Here is a 17774-nt window from a genome sequence, read left to right on the forward strand (position 1 = left end):
GTACTGGTGGTGGTGGGGGTACTGGTGGGACTGGTAGTGGTGATAGTGGTGGTGGGACTGTTGGTGGTGGGACTGGTGGTGGTACTGGTGCTACTGGTGGGGTGGAGGTACTGGTGGTGGTGGTACTGTTGGTGGTACTGGTGGTAGTACTTGTGGTACTGGTGGTGGTTGTGTTACTGATGGTGGTACTGGTGGTAGTGGTATTGGTGGTGGTGGTACTGGTGGTGGTAGTATTGGAGGTGGTGGTACTGGTGGTGGTGGAGGTACTGGTGGTATTGGTACTGGTGGGGATTCTGGTGGTAGTAGTACTGTTGGTGGTAGTATTGGAGGTGGTACTGCTGGTGGTGGTACTGCTGGTGGTGGTACTGGTGGTGGTGGTGGTACTGGTGGTGGTACTGGTGGTGGTGATAGTGGTGGTGGGACGGTTGGTGGTGGGACTGGTGGTGGTGGGACTGGTGGTGGTACTGGTGCTACTGGTGGGGGTGGGGGTGGTGGTGGTACTGTTCGTGGTACTGGTGGTAGTACTTGTGGTACTGGTGGTGGTTGTGTTACTGATGGTGGTACTGGTGGTAGTGGTATTGGTGGTGGTGGTACTGGTACTATTGGAGGTGGTGGTGGTACTGGTGGTGGTGGTACTGGTGGTAGTAATGGTGGTGGTACTGGTGGTGGTGGTAGTGGTGGTGGTGGGACTGCTGTGGTGCTACTCGTGGTGGAGGTACTGGTGGTGATGGTTGTTCTGGTGGTGGTGGTACTTGTGGTATTCGTACTGGTAGTGGTGGTGGTACTGTGGTAGTGGTAGTATTGGTGGTGGTGGTGGTAGTACTGGTGGTGGGGGTACTGGTGGTGGTGGGACTGGTGGTGGAACTGGTAGTGGTGCTACTGGTGGTGGTGGTACTGGTGGTAGTGGTGGTACTGGTGGTGGTTGTATTGGTGGTAGTGGTACTGGCGGTGGTGGTACTGGTGGTGGTGGTAGTACTGGGGATGGTGGTGGTAGTGGTGGTGGTGGGACTGCTGGTGGTGCTACTCGTGGTGGAGGTACTGGTGGTGATGGTTGTTCTGGTGGTGGTGGTACTTGTGGTATTGGTACTTGTAGTGGTGGTGGTACTGGTGGTAGTGGTAGTATTGGTGGTGGTGGTAGTACTGGTGGTGGTGGTACTGGTGGTGGTGGTGGTGGTGGTACTGGTGGTGGTGGTGGTGGTGGTGGTACTGGTGGTGGTGGTGGTACTGGTAGTACTGTGGTGGTGGTGGTACTGGTGATGGTAGTATTGGTGGTAGTGGTGGTACTGGTGGTGGTAGTATTGGTGGTAGTACTGGTGGTGGTAGTACTGGTGGTGGTACTGGTACTGGTTGTTCTGGTACTGGTGGTGGTACTGATTGTGGTACTGGTGGTGGTGCTACTGGTGGTGATACTGGTGATGGTACTGGTGGTGGTACAGGTACTGGTGCTACTGGTGGTGGTGGTGGTATGGTACTGGTGGTGGTGGTACTGGTGGTGATGGTACTGGTAGTACTGGTGGTGGTGGTATTGGTGGTGGTAGTATGGGTGGTGGTACTAGTACTGACGGTATTGGTGGTGGTACTGTTGGTATTGGTGGTGATACTGGTCTCGTCTGAACAAAGGTGTGCGGCCGCTATTAAAGTGAAAGTGCAGAATGGGGCGCTTTTACAAATAAAAGCATTTGTTTCTCAAGTCGACAAGCAATTTCTTTTTTTTTTTTTTAAGCAAAGCGCACCATTCTGCGCTTTCACTTTGATAGCGGGCGTGTACCTTTGTTTAGACAAGCCCAGTCTAAAGAAAGTAGCGTGCTGCCATTAAAGATAAAGAGCGGAATGGGACGCTTGTTTAAAAAAAAAAAAAACATAGTTTATGAATAACTACATAATGGCCTCCAGTGTAATGAAACTAATTGGCCGGTGCTCCTTGCTTCCAAACGGAAGTGATGTATCTGGAGCACCGACCAACAAGGAGTTAGGAAACAAAAGCGATGGAGCTATGAGCCAATAGCAGGCAGCAGCTGAAATTACACTCTTTAGTGTGTTAACAGGAGGTCTTGCAGGCAGCGCATGCTTGCTGATTCTCGACCTAAAAAGGCGCATGGCTAAATGTGAGCGCGAGTGAGTGGAATATGCTGTAGATGAAAATTTATTTGAGGTATAGAGTGAACGCATACTTAAGCAAGTAAATGAATAAATTAATTATAGAGTGAAAAGAACGTGTGGGTGAGTGAGTGATGAGAAGTGGATAAGTGCACGTGTTTGGTAAACTAAGTGAATGAATGCATTAGCTGATAAATAGCTAAGAAGATATCATGTTTCAATGGCCACATGAGTGACTATAACCATGAGCGAGTAGGAGGATTACTGAATGCACAGATGACAAAGTTAAATAGGAGAAGTAATAAGTGAGTGAGCCAGACAGATTGTTGATAATACCCATTTGACTTTCACATGCTCATGCGGTCTCGGTATAGTAAATGACTGGACATTGCATGGCCCTTTGGGACTCCACACGAGGGCAGCACTGGCCCAGGTTCCCTCTAAACATCCTTTTTCTAGAGGCCACATGGGTAAAAGTAAATAATTGATATCCTCTCACAGGCTCAAGATCAAAACACTGATAATGACCCGCCGCCCTGCCATTAGATGCGAGAAAGATGTAGCCATGGGTGGGACTCAACGAGAAAGTACAAAGGTGGAAGAGATGCCTATGCTCAACAATGTAAAGGTTGTGCTAACAGTGAAATGTACGAGACAGAAGTAGAAGTGAGCTGCTCTTTTATTAACAAAGATCTGGCCCTCGTTACTGTAGCCTCTTAATTCCGAATGGGCTAGTATTACCAGCTAAAAGCACCTGTCACAGGTTTTAGGTGAAGGTCTGCCTGTCCTAAATGAGCAATTACCAGGGGGGAGATCAGATCAGAATAGCTGATTTCCACATTAATTCCTTATTTCATAGTGGGCTGGATGTTTCCCACCCACACATAATAAGGGCCACAGTAAACAAGCACTGGTAAAACAGGTCACAGTAAACAAGCACTGGCAAAATAGTTCTTGACTTTGGGGCCTATTGGCTCGGTCTATTGCCTTTGGCGGTGCTGTACAGCTTCAGAACACTGTGCAGCACTGTCCCCCCCCCAAAAAAAAAGGGCGCAGTGGTGGTTGTGTCATTCCACTGACGCACACATTTGCTCTCATTTTTTTAATTTATCGATGCATGATGGTAGATGCAACTTAGATCGATAAATAAAAAAAGAATGTTTTTTAAGTGTGAAAGCATCAATTTAATAATAAAAAAGAACAATGTTTTTTTTTGTTTTTTTTTTAACAGGCTAGCACGTTGTGGAAGAAGGAGAAAAGCAGAACAGCGAGGGTGGGAGGTGAAGCTCAAGCTGGGAGGACACAAGAGAGCAACACCGAGTGCGTGGTGGAGGGAGGGAAACACACAGTGAGCAAGAGCAGCATGGGGGAAGAAGCACTCGGACGAGATGTAGCAACATAGAGCAGGAGGGGGGAGAGAAGCACATAAGGGAGACAGCTGGAAAATACATTCACTTATGGAGTGTGTTGGACTTGGCCCTTTTTGCAGGGTCATCCCTGAACTTTTTGCCTTCTTCCTCGCCTTTTTTCTGACATGGTGTTGGTGGTTTTAGGACTCTGGGCACTTTAGCACTGCTGTCCAATGTAAAGTGCGTGTGCTCTCGTTGGTAGACATGGGAAGATTGGTCTACACCTGTTTGAAATATTTAACTTACCTGTCAGTCCCCAGTAATGTCGTATCTCATATACCTGAGGCCAGTAAATTAAATGCTACTGGTGGGCTTCCAGCGCTGATTGCGCCACCCACCAAAGTAGCCTTTCAAACCTGTCTCAGGCCTCTGCCATTGCAGGGCCTGTGCGTGCAGTGTTACTGCTGCTGTGATGTAACACCTAAAGTGTGTGCCACGTCTGTGACCCCCCTTTTACTGCATGTCAGGTAGGCCCTAGCCAGCCCTATGGGCAGGGCGCATTAAAGGTAAAAGGTAGGACATGTACCTTAAGTGTGTGACATGCCCTGGTAGTGACTGCTGTGAGGCTTCCATCCCATAGGAATGCATTGGGGATTCCGTGATAAGTTTTTCAGTGGTAATTCCTGATATGAGGGGAGCAGCGTGGTCAAGTTTGGTATGTTTGGAATAGTAATAATAAATGTTATGCAATGGTGTGTGCAGATTTATTATCACTATTTTTAAAATGCCATTTTTAGAAGTTGGCATTTCTGTGTGCTATGTGTCTGCCTGTCCGATGTGTATTGCATGTCTGGCTCTGGAGTGACAGGGGCTGGTTCGATGTGTGGCTCCAGGGAGGGCAGGGTGAGTCAGCGCTCGGCTGAATAGGAGATCTGCATTTGGAGTAGTGGGAGGAGTAGACCCCTGACCCTGAATAGGTCTGTGCCTGCCTGGGTGAATGCTGGGCTCAGCCCCCTGTGGTGTGTCTGATGACTGAGCCCCCACCTGACAAAGGGAAAGAGAAGCACAGTAAATAGTGCTCCAATTCCCCCCAGAACCAGTTGGGACTGGTTCCCCCAGCCCTGTTTCCCACCTGCACTCCTGGTGCGTGTGTCTACCAATATTTTAGATGTGGTCAAACAATATTATTCCTGAAGTGCATGCAGCTGAGAGCTTATGGGCATGCCTAACTGTCCTGTAGCTAGAAGTGCAAAAGTGAAGGAACGGGACCTCCGTTCCTGTCTCGCAGCACACAGAAAAAAGACCCTAAGGTTTCAACTAAAAGATAAAGCGTATACGATAATGTGAACCAATTTTTGACTTGTTTACCAAAACATGAATCATTTGCTCTGAACAAGTTTCTTTGGGTACATAACAATGTCTTTAATCACATTGCTGTAAATCACATTAATTATGAAAATACTCTGCATCAAAAACTATATGCAGAACTACAAACTTGTGGCTTGTTTTCACAGTGTTTAAAACAATCCCAATGCATTTTGGGTTTCAAAAGAACCCTTCTTCAGGGGAAAAATACTTTAAGGATAAGTATTTTTTATCTTTAAAATGACACCAAAACGACAAAAATACAATGTAGGGAACCGGAGATATGAATTTTCAGAGTTTTAATAAAATATAGCACTTAGAAGATTATAGCAAGTCAAAGTTTCAGACCGGGCGCGATAGAGCCCTGAGCGACTACAGCTCCCGGAGGGTCCTGGTCTCAGTTTCCACCTTCACACTTAGAAACTTTTCTGGAGCTTTTCTTCCCGAGGGTCCTCAAAGCTCCCAGCCAGTCCAGATCCGGTGAGGGTTTGCCGGCTTGACTTGTGATGAGGTCCCGGTCAACTTCCCTGGAGCGGACTTAGAAAATAATTCAAGTTTGCTTCAGCGGGACAACCCAGGAATCCAGGCCGACACGTGATGGAAGGCACGTGGCTTGGCTCTCGCTGTTGCTCCCGGTCACCTTTTCTACGATCGGACTTAGAAACTTTTCTGGAGCTTTTTCTCGCCGGGTCTCTCGATGCTCCTCATGTAGCCGGATCCGGTCAGGGGTCGCCGGCTTCAGGTTTTCTCTAGTCCTGGTCAATCTCTGGAAGTTGATGCGATGGAGCTTTTAGCGGGACGAACCTGGATGGCTTGGCCGGCTCGCGGTTGAAGGCAGGCGGCCTGGCTGACCAGGTTGAGTCGGTCCCTCTATGGAGCTTTTTTTCACAGTTGCTCTAAAGTTCTCCAAACTTCTTGAACTTCTTCCTGAAGTTCCTCAAGGGGGCCTCAAACTTACTCCAAGGGTCTGGAAGCTCCAAGATGGTCCATGAAAGCTGAGGATGTCAGTTCCCACAATCCAGTGGTACAAAATCCTTACAAATCCACTGATGGGTCTCCACGGTGTAGATTTAGTTGGTGATGTTCCAGTTGAGCTCTTTTAACCTGTAGCTTTCAGGGAGTCCACTCTTTAGTTATTTTTCAGCTAAATAATCCACAGGGCTGTAGTTTCAGATGATGCAGTTTTCAATGGTCTGGCCTTAGAAATCTCAGCACAGCAAAACTTCTCAGCAGGGCACTTCTTAGTTCAGTAAGTTTTGAGCAGCAGATCTGGAGGGCTCTGACCCTCTCAGATACTTATTCCAACTTCTCTGTCATGCAGGAGGTCACTTCTGACCAATGGGAGCAGGGTCACTCCTCAAAGTTATGACCACATCCTGTAGAGTGTGGCATTATTTTGTCCCAGAGTGCATGAAATCTTCCAAATCCATAATGGCTGATTTTCCAGCAAGGAGGTAAGAGCTGGCTAAACACACCCCCTAGGATGGCTTATTTGCGTAGACTCTCCCCCTACCATCTGCACATACCTTCCCTAATCCTTGGTCTGGTGGGGGTCATAAGTGTAAAGTGGAAACTGACACTGTGGCCATCCCTTTGGCTTTGAAGCCCATGGTTTACCACTCCTCTCCCTGACCTGGCATTCCTATGGAACAGCACAATGCCCTCCCAGCAGAGCTGGTTAACCCCAGGGTCTCTTTATCACCTCTTCAAGGCAGCCTGGCTAATCCACTTAACTCTAACCAATCAGGGCAGACCACTGGAAGGCTGAATTTGAACTTACAAACAAGAAAGTCTTATAACTTCTTGTATGTACACTTTAGGGGAAATTCAACAATATGATATTGTTGGATTTATTAATACCATTCTGGGAAGACTTTGAATGGCATGTCTAGTCCTCTCCTATCAGTAGTTATTAATCAATAACTTTCTACCATGTTAACCTATGTAACAAGGGATTTGCAATGGGAAAAATTACTTGGGCCATTTTTCCAGCACCAGGACTTACAAAAACATATTTTATAAGCACTTGCCTTATATCTACAGGAACCCCACCCCATGTGCAACTAGGGGAGACTTTAGGGGTTCCGAATCTGTAGAAAGATTGCAGATTTTCCCTTTACAGTGATCCTAGCATCAAAGTCAAATTTGAGTAGCACTGTACCACAATGTGGGGAGTGAAATGTAAAATTTCACTTTACCCAGGCATATACAAGCTAATTCTATAAGGGTGTACTTTATAAATACCCGACCCCCCACCCCTGGGATACTTAGGTGAGACCCTGGGGCTCCCTAATATGCCAAAATATTGTAGGTTATCCATTTTTAAGTGCCTCAAACACCAAGTGGCACAATTTATTTTTTAAAAGCAGTCCTGGCACAGTGCTGCTTTTAAACTGACCTCAGGTTTCAGCAGTGCACACATGCAAGTGCAAAAAGAGCTGCTGGCCTTTAAACTGCCATGCCCTAGGGTACTAGGGACTTCTAGGTAGTTTCAATCCCCCTGTCCTATTATATACTAGGGGCGTATAGGGTAGGTCATGCCAATCACAGGGGTACCCCACCATACCATTGTGTACCCTAGTGTATGTAGGTGTTTTAACTGTATTCTAATGTGTTTCTTTCAGCATATCACAGGCCCTGGGCCTGATTAGGCAGAGCCCTAGTCAGTCAGAGTCAGTTACCACCAGCATCAGTTAGCAAAACAGTGGGGGGTGTCCAGGGCACAGGATGACTTTGCACCAGTCTGTTACATATCTGTGGGATGCAGACTATAGTTGAAGGTGCGATTATCTTTCCGAGTTTTATTGCTGGATTGTGGGAAGATGTAGTTATCTTGGATACAGCAATGTTTTCATATGTCTTCTGAAGAGTATAAGATGCTGAATACTTCAAATCTTGGCAAGAAGCGAGTTCCAGAGCTTGGGAACTTGTACTGAGAAAGCAATGCTTGCTATGGATTTCTTATGGTAAGGTGGTATGAGGATCTGTGATGCAAGCCTGGTGTGCAGTGTCATGTTTTGCTAGTATTGCTTAAATTTAACTTGTTGGTCTAGTGTTCCTTTTTCTTGAGAGGCTCTGTCGACAATGCATTGAACATTGCTTTTTTAGATGTAGGAAGCCAGTGGAGTGAATGCTGGACTGGAGTCACATGTTCTCTTAGTCAAAGGAGGAGTCTTGCAGCAGCATTTTACATGTGTTGTATTGTTCGTATTGAAACTGCATGTAACAAGGTATAGGATTTTGGCATAATCAAGCTTTGAGATTATGAATGTGAGGATAGCAAGTAGCTTTTGTTGGTATCCAACCTACGTGAAGATGCAACACAGTCTTTTCATTTTGTGCTCTTTGTAACCCTGTTGATCTGTGCCATCAAGGAAAGGATCGAATCCATGGTTTTCTGACTTCTATTGATATTGTTGGAGGGGCCAGGAGTTCCTAAAACTGTATGGCAGTAGGCTGGTATTCTTCTTATTGTCTGCAGGCTCTGATCTCCGTCTTTGCTGTGATGAGCTTTAGGTGGTTACTCATCATCCTTGTATTTATGGCACAAAGACAGATGTCAACTTTTAAACTGCAGAGATCTTCCAGGTCATCAATTTTCAGAATGATTTGCCTGTCATCTGCACAGTTCTAACAGGTGAGGTTGAATGGTTTAATCAGGTCTGGTAAGAGGGTTAGGTAGATGTTGAATCATAGAGGAGATGTTATGGACCTCTGAGGGATACCTCTGTGTTGGGTGTGAGGAGCGGATGTAAAAGGTGGCAGGTATACCACACGTCTGTACGTTGCAGGGTCTGATGGGTCAAATTGTTTCTGCTTGTGGAGTGGTCTAATGTAGGTGGTTTTTAGCTTGGGTATGAATATACCTAGTGCTAGGGACTTGTTGAGTAAGCCTTTAGAAACCTTGCCTGTCCAGACTGTGCGAAAGATATCTTTAAAGAGTTTTGGAGCTGCTGGGTCTGAAGTTAATCCTGATGATTTGCTGTCATGATCATGTTGAGGAAACCTTCTTCGGAGATGCTATTGAAAGTATTTTGTGATGATATTTTTGTTTCTTTCCATTGTGGTTGGGTTATCTGTTGTCTGTGTCCTCCTTAAGGTAATTTTCTATATTTCTACTTTAAGATTAATTTTGTCATAGAAGGGTTTTGATTGCGCTGTTTCTATGTTTTGACACTCTGGAGAGCGAATGTATACTAGAATGTTGGGGAGTTCCATAGAAAGCAGTTTGCTTCAGTTATGTGTGTGGAGCAGTGTTGTCCTTCTGTCATTTTGATAGCTATTCTGTAGTCTTGGTTACAGTGTCGTAGTGTGATTGTGTATTGTTCTAGATCTTGATTTTCTACACTTGCTTTGCAGTATGTTGAGTTGTGTTTTTATTCCTTTGATGCTGCTGTTGATCCATGTTGTGCTCTTTTTGTGGTTAACCACGGAAGTGGTCTTTATCAGTATCCATTTGTGCAATGGAGTGGAAATCCAGCTGTACAAAGTGTGTATGTCTTGATGCTGCATATTTATTGGTGTTCTTTCAAGATGGTAGTTGAGTTTTAGAGCAGTACCTTTTCTTTATTGACTCTATGATACTTTGTTGATGTTGGGTGTTTGTGTTTTAGAAGTGTTGTTGATAGGTGTGTTGATCCTGAATGTAATTGACCCAGCCTACTGACAACTTGTCTGTCACTGTGGCTTGTCCCAGAGGACCTACCATGATATCCAGTGTGTCCAGTGGAGTGAGTTGACCAGGAACAGTTTGTTGAAGGCTGAAGGCTAAAGAGTTGGTTGTGATAGAGTAGTTGTAGTTCGATTATTCTTATCAACTATATTTTGAGGGCTCCTCGAATGTATAGGCTTGAGTGGTCAGGTGAGTCTTGGCTACCCCATCTAGTAAGACTTCTGTAAAGTTTGCATTGCTGGGTGGTTGTCTATACAGCATGAGGGAGGAATAAATGAGTGGGGTGCTGTTTATCAGCAATTATTCACAGTTGTCATTGGTGAGGTCTTTGATGGGTGTTATTGTTAGTTATTTTTTTATGGATGAAGCTGAGCCCTCCTACAATTGTATCAATACAATTTTTATTGATGATGCCAAATTTAGGTGGGATGCCATTGTGGCGTGTGGGTACAGAGGCTTTGCTTGGACAAGTTTCCGTAATGAAATAGAGGTCTTGTGTGCATTCTGAGAGTAAATCAAATATGTTGAAGCAGGTTTTGTTCATGGATTTCACATTGAAGAGTTAGCATTTTAATTGTTGTGTCTCTGATGTCAAAGGGGGTTTTGATGGGAAGGTATTGTCTAGTATGCAAAAAGTACCAGGAGCATAGAGTATATTAGTTTGGGTTGGTTGGGGTTAGTCCGGTTGTAGCTTGGGGTGAAGGTGGATGGAAAGTTGCAGGGTAAGATAATTTTGAGATTTGAGAGGTGGGTGAGGGTGTCTGGGCTTTTGAGGACGGTAGCAGTGTTTTAGCTGCTGTATTTACTGGTGGTTGGAATGGAGTATGGAGAGGTTGGGGTAAAAGTGCAATCAGGGAACCTTGTAATCATGCGTTGCACGTTCCCTTGATTACTTATGTCTTCCTGGCACAAGGCTGAATGTGATTGGCAATTGTTTCTAAGGGCAGACCATGCACGTACATTGCATATCCCAACTCTGGTGCCCGACTACCATTGTTATGTTTTGCACAGTGTAACAAAATCAACAGATTGCGGTAGTAAGGACGTGCATTCCTAGGCAAGAAGCAGTCTGATGTATCACATCTCGTGGCTCCTGCCAAGAAGTGCACCTCTTTGACTACTGCCATCAGTAAAGCTCAAATTCCAAACACCGGAAGTAACTATTTGAACCCACTGCTGTGGTTACCGAGTAGTGCAAATGTGTCCTGTTTACCTTGGCGGATGGAGCAGACAGCTGCACCAACTTAGCTTGCACCAGGGGTAGAGAGACCTCACACAAAACTGGACATGCAGCGCTTTTGCTACGGAAACAGCTAGCTCCTTGACTCTAAAGTTGCACCTGCCCTGCCTGCACTCTTTCTACCACTGCTGCTTCCCCCTTCCCAGAGCTGTACATCAATTTTGCTGCCAAACCCAATCACCTACAGCTCTACCCACTAGCCTAGTGGCTACTGGACCCACCTACAGCACCCAAGGAAAACACTTGATTTGCTTTCTATGGGGTCCTAATGAAGAAAAATATCCAACGTGTTAATGGGAAGCAAGTGGAACTTTCTACCAATTGTTTCAGAAAATAGCACAGATAGTCAGAAAGCTCTTAATGCTGTATTCACAAAAACAATTTCAATACCCAATTTCAACTTGTGTGCAAATGCTTGCATTTATTTGTTTAAATCCATGTCTGTTATTTTCACAACAAGAAAGTTTACTCATAAATGTATGACTTTTTCTCGTCTGTAAATTATCCTGCAGGGAAAGGGTATTTCAGGTCGGAATGCCATGGAATGGTTGTGCACTCCCACCAAGGTATGTGCTTTCTGGGTCTTCACAAATGCTTTCATGGGCCAACTTCAACAATACAATTGGATATTTACTACTGTCAATGGCATGAATGAACTAACTACTTTATATTCTGTACAGCGTTTGTGTTTCACTAAGCTTCACTATCTTACAACACAGATACTGTTTGGGCAGCAACAGTGCCTCCTTTAGTCAAACAAAGAACTACTACAGGATAGGTTGCAGCAGCGTATGCGCTCTCACACTCACGTACGAGGTACAATACACGCAGCATCAGTATGATACTCACCATTTAGGTGACCCCTTTGGAAGGATGCACACTCCACAATAACCACAACCAAAGGAAACCCGAACCAGCGTCAGCTTTACATTCTGAATGAGACCGTGGGCAGCACAAAAATAGCTTCAAAGACCTCTAAGGAAATCAGGGTTTCTGGATAACTGATCACACATTTGAGAGGGACATTAGACGTCTTTCTTATGATATTTTTTTTGCACTGTTGAGCACCGCCTGACAGGTGCCCCACATGAATGCATGCCGAGCACACCCTCAGAGGTGCCCCACATGAATGCATGCCGAGCACCCCCTCACAGGTGCTCCACATGAACCGAGGACACTCTCAGAGGTGCCCCACATTAATGCATGCCGAGCTTACCCTCAGAGGTGCCCCACATTAATGCATGCCGAGCTTACCCTCAGAGGTGCCCCACATTAATGCATGCCGAGCTTACCCTCAGAGGTGCCCCACATGAACCGAGAACACCCTCAGAGGTGCCCCACATTAATGCATGCCGAGCTTACCCTCAGAGGTGCCCCACATGAATGCATGTCGAGCACACCCTCAGAGGTGTCCCACATTAATGCATGCAGAGCTCACCCACAGAGGTGCCCCACATGAATGCATGCCAAGCACACCCTCAGAGGTGCCCCACAGTAATGCATGCCGAGCTCACCCCCAGAGGTGCCCCACATGAATGCATGCTGAGCACACCCTCAGAGGTGCCCCCACATTAATGCATGCCGAGCTCACCCTCAGAAGTCTCCCACATGAATGCATGCCAAGCACACCCTCAGAGGTGCCCCACAAGAATGCATGCCAAGCACATCCTCAGAGGTCCCCCACATGAATGCATGCCAAGCACCCCCTCAGGGGTGCCCCACATGAATGCATGCTGAGCACACCCTCAGAGGTGCCCCACATTAATGCATGCCGAGCACCCCCTCACAGGTGCTCCACATGAATTCATGCAGAGAACACCCTGGCAGATGCTCCACATGACTGCTTGCAGAGCACCCCTCACAGGTGCTCCGCATTACTGCATGCAGCGCACCCCCTCACACCCCTTCACAGGTGCTCCACATGACTGCATGCAGAGCATCCCCTCACAGGTGCTCCACATGACTGCATGCAAATCACCCCCTCACAGGTGCTCCACACAAATTCATGCACAGCACCCCCTCACAGGTGCTCCACATGAATGCATGCAGAGCACCTCCTGATAGATGCTCTACAAGAATGCATGCAGAGCACCCCCAGACAGGTGCTCCACATGAATGCATGCAGAGCACCCCCCACAGGTGCTCCACATGACTGCATGCAGAGCACCCCCTCACAGGTGCTCCACAAGACTGCAAGCAGACCACCCCCTCACAGGTGCTCCACATGACTGCATGCAGAGCACCCCCTCACATGTGCTCCACATGAATGTATGCAGAGCACCTCCTGATAGATGCTCCACAAGAATGCATGCAGAGCACCCCGTCACAGGTGCTCCACATTAATGCATGCAGAGCCCCCCCAGACCGTGCTCCACAAGAATACTGTAACTGTTGTTCGAACACCAACTGCAAGTGTCTTTGGCCTTCGGCCAACTGGGTAAGCACATCCTCTATAGGCACGGGCTGTGACATGATTCTGCACACTAGTATCCCACTTCTGACACCACTTTGTAGGGACTTCTTTCTAGTGGCCTATGGCTTGGAACAGAAACCAGGCAGTATCCGGAGGTTGCTCTTTATAGACCGTTTTATTGCGTGTCACACAGGCGGGGAGGCAGGATCTGACAAGGGTTGTAGTTAAAGAAAAACGGATTTTGTCTCCACGGAAACCAATAGTTCACCGCCTGGGACTTGAAGGGGAATAGGCGTTCCTAGAACTTCGTCCTTTCCTTGCAGGGGTTTTGGTCTTCCTCTCTCTTTCTGCGGGGTGTGCTCTCTCTCTCTCCAGGAGACCAAGAACCGGGGAAGCCAAAAGAAAGAAAAAGAAAGATACGTCTGGGTTAGGCTCTGAGGTCTATTACAGGGATTTTGTGCCACCTTCACCGGTTGTTTGTGAGGGAAACGGGGGAAAAAGGCTAGGGTAGGAAGGAAGTGATGGTGAGGGGTTGGGACTTCGTGCCACCGCCTCCGTGTTTTGTTTACACTCCGGGTCCCCAGCAGCCCCACCAAAAAGACACCCGCAATGGCACTTGCCTGAGGCCACGACCCGTGAAGCGGGCCGCGGCAGTCGGACCCGGGGCGTCCTCTCCTCTTTCTAGGCCGCCGGGCTTGGAAGTAGTGTACTCTCTCTCTGTTGGGGCCGCGTCCTCCGTGGCTCTCTCTCCGGTGCTGCCTGCCGTCTCCGATCTCGTTCTCCTCCTGGTTCCGTCCTCGCCGCCTCCGTCTCTCCTTCCGCGCTCGCTGTCCTCCTCCCTCCAGGTCACTTGTACTTTCGCCGTCTTCTCTCCTCCGCCGGGCTCCTCCTCCACGCTGCTGCTGCCCGTCTTCCTGATTCCGCTCTCCCCTCTTTCAAGTTCCGGACTGCCGTCCCCACGCCTCCCGCGCACCACTAGACCGCGGGCCGTTTCCGGTCTGTCTAATCCATCGTTTGTCGGGCTGCCACACTTCCGCCTTTCCGTGTCCTCCGGCTCCTTACAAATACATGCAGAGCACCGCCTCACAGATGCTCCACATGACTGCATGCAGAGCATCCCCTCACAGGTGCTCCACACGAATAATGCATGCAGAGCATCCCCTCACAGGTGCCCCACATGAATGCCTGCAGACCACCCCCTCACACGTGCTCCACATGACTGCATGCAGAGCCCCCCTCACAGGTGCTCCACATGAATGCATGCAGAGAACACCCTGGCAGATGCACCACATGACTGCATGCAGAGCACCCCCTCACTGGTGCTCCACATGAATGCATGCAGAGTACCTCCTCACAGGTGCTCCACATGACTGCATGCAGAGCACCCCCTCACAGGTTCTCCACATGACTGCATGCAGACCACCCCCTCACAGGTGCTCCACATGACTGCATGCAGAGCACCCCCTCACAGGTGCACCACATGACTGCATGCAGAGCACCCACTCGCAGATGCTCCACATGACTGCATGCAGAGCACCCCCTCACAGGTGCTCCACATGACTGCATGCAGAGCACCCCCTGGCAGATGCTCCACATGACTGCATGCAGAGCACCCCCTCATAGATGCTCCACAGGAATGCATGTATAGCACCCTCTGATAGATGCTCCACACGAATGCATGCAGAGCACCCCCTCACAGGTGCTCCACATGAATGCATGCAGAGCACCCCCTCACAGGTGCTCCACTTGAATGCAAGCAGAGCACCCCCAGACAGGTGCTCCACATTAATGCATGCAGAGATCCCCTGGCAGATGCTCCACATTAATGCATGCAGAGAACCCCCTGGCAGATGCTCCACATGAATGCAAGCAGAGCACCCCCAGACAGGTGCTCCACATGACTGCATGCAGAGCACCCCCTCACAGGTGCTCCACATGAATGTATGCAGAGCACCTCCTGATAGATGCTCCACAAGAATGCGTGCAGAGCACCCCCTCACAGGTGCTCCACATTAATGCATGCAGAGCCCCCCAGACGGTGCTCCACAAGAATACATGCAGAGCACTGCCTCACAGATGCTCCACATGACTGCATGCAGAGCATCCCCTCACAAGTGCCCCACATGAATGCATGCAGAGCATCCCCTCACAGGTGCCCCACATGAATGCCTGCAGAGCATCCCCTCTCAGGTGCTCTACATTAATGCATGCAGAGCATCCCCTCACAAGTGCCCCACATGAATGCATGCAGAGCAGCCCCTCACAGGTGCTCCACATGACTGCATGCAGAGCAGCCCCTCACAGGTGCTCCACATGAATGCATGCAGAGCAACCCCTCACAGGTACTCCACATTAATGCATGCAGAGCCCTCCCCCGACGGTGCTCCGCATGACTGTTTGTTGCTCACTTACATACTACTAGACTCCCTTGGGTGATATGGTCCTCTCAAAGCAGTACTAAGTTAAGGCCAGTGTCTCCCACGCCCATAAACAGGCCATGACGCGATACTGGTTGGTGGCAGCTGGATAATCGTCCTGGGGTACAATTTGTTCTAATTGTATCCAAGTTGGGAGCCTGTGTACTGGCTCCCCTTTTGTGTATGCCATGACTGTCTCCTATTGTATGTGGCTTGCATGCGTACTGATTGGCCCCCACCCTGAGCATATCACGCACAAAGGGGCGTCTTGGCTCTAAATTAACAAATTACAAGTACCAGAACTCATACCCTAAATAGAAAACGTAGCCCCTGCTGCTCCTTGTTTTCCAATAAGGTCTAGTGGTAGTCTTTGCTTCTCTGTGTCCTTTCCTACCTGGCCCCCGACCTGTTCTCCTCTTCCCCCCACCCTGCAGAATCCCTAGTGCACGTATGTCTGGATGAAAAGCACGACTGGAGGAACGCACACTTCGTAAAATATATGCTGCTTTTCAGAAACATTTCTCAAATCTGCCTGGCTAAGATGTATGTTTTTGGAAAAGTTGTCATAACCCTTAGTTTCAAATAATGTACATTAACATTCATTCCTAAAATTCATGTAAGAATTCTGACACGAGACCGGATATTTACCACACCTAAATATGCATACATGACCTTTCAAGTGTTTGAAATGCAGCCGCACCCGCCTGTACAACGTGCCCTGCAGGAGTAGATGAATTTAGCGCTAGACATCTCTCGCTGGAAGAGCCCCTGGCAATTAGTTTCCCTGGGTGGAATATTTAATGACACCAAAAATGCATGACAGTGATCACAACGCCCCACAGATTAAAGGCCGGTGTGGAATCTGCAGGCTCCATAAAAGCACTTGCAGACTAGAGTCAAAGCTCTGCTAATAGCATGCAGTGCTTCATAATTCTCATTACATTTGGGTTTCTGAAACCGTTTCTAGAAAAAAAATTGCAATACAGTGAATGGTATTCCCTCAGTGAGGGATCTGGAAAGTATTAATCCTTTAGTAAATACCTAAACCAATTAGTCATGTTGGCTTGGAAGAGATTGTTTTTTGAGAATAAAGGTGCCAAACAACATGGTCAGGGGTATGCGCTCACCGAAGAGACAGGTACATAAGAGGGAGTAAAGAAAGTTGGTCTATGCGTGCTACTATGCATTCTTACAGGAAACAACTGAGAACACTAAGTGATGCTTAGGTTGCAACGGAAAAGTAAAAGTAAAACAGTATATTAGACAGTTCTGTGAGCTGGTCAGTGGCGTAGCAAGGGGGGGGGCGGTCTGCCCCGGGCAGCACGAGTGTTGGGGGCGGCGGCCTCCCTCCCCCACCACTCTTACATGAGGAATCACCAGCACCCCCCCCCCCCCCAACACCACCTGCTCTTACACACAGCTGTGGGGCTGCCACCGCAGGTATCGCCAGCCCAATCCCCTCTTACATATAGCCGCATGGACAGCCACGGGGGGCAATTGTCAACTACGCCACTGGAGCTGGTGGATAGAAGGCTGGAGGTATGCAGGTTGGGGCATAGTGTTTCATACCACAAGTGATGTTGACATTTCGCGAGGAGCATTTTGGTATAGCAGAGGCATTGGATGGCTTAATATAAAAGGGTAGAGACCAAACTTAACATTTTCTATTTTTATATTTGGTAAGAATTTTATAAAGTTAGATACACGTGTGTATTAAGTGTTGAATGGACTGTTCATGAAGAGAGGTGATCATTTCTGTTACTAAACCTAGACAGGGGATGGATAAAGCATAACTGACGAATATTGTACAGTTACATACACCACTTGACCAAGAAGAAAACTGATTTCAGTCTATAAAAAATAAAATGAAACTTGGACTGAAGAAGGGCTGTATTTTGGCTCCGTTTTCTTCAGCCTTTTTTGTGTCCGACTTGCCAGAGGATTGTACAAGTGCACTTACATGCAAGTGTGAAGACAGCCAACAATTGTGTCACCATGTGCGGGAGAGTCTTTATTTTACTTTCAGATTACAGCACTTATTAAATAGATGGAATGTTTAGAGGGAAAACAAATCTATCCCAGTGGAAAATCGGGGCCAATTGAATTTAACGCTTTAAAGTCAAACAACTGAAAGAAAAAAAACTATTATTGTTATTAATTGGAATGCAGTTATTAAATGGCAAACAGCTGCAAAGGGTATCTCCTTATTATGCAGCTAGTA

At 47.6% G+C, this 17774-nt stretch overlaps 1 protein-coding gene across 3 annotated transcripts in view; it reads right to left on the minus strand.

Moving 5' to 3' along the window:
* VSIG10 (V-set and immunoglobulin domain containing 10) overlaps positions 1 to 17774 on the minus strand; it is a 239837-nt gene that overhangs the window by 61514 nt on the left and 160549 nt on the right. The gene's annotated exons all lie outside the window — the stretch shown is intronic.

The sequence above is a fragment of the Triturus cristatus genome, chromosome 11 (assembly GCF_964204655.1).
Source record: "Triturus cristatus chromosome 11, aTriCri1.1, whole genome shotgun sequence".
In the NCBI taxonomy this organism is placed as follows: domain Eukaryota; kingdom Metazoa; phylum Chordata; class Amphibia; order Caudata; family Salamandridae; genus Triturus; species Triturus cristatus.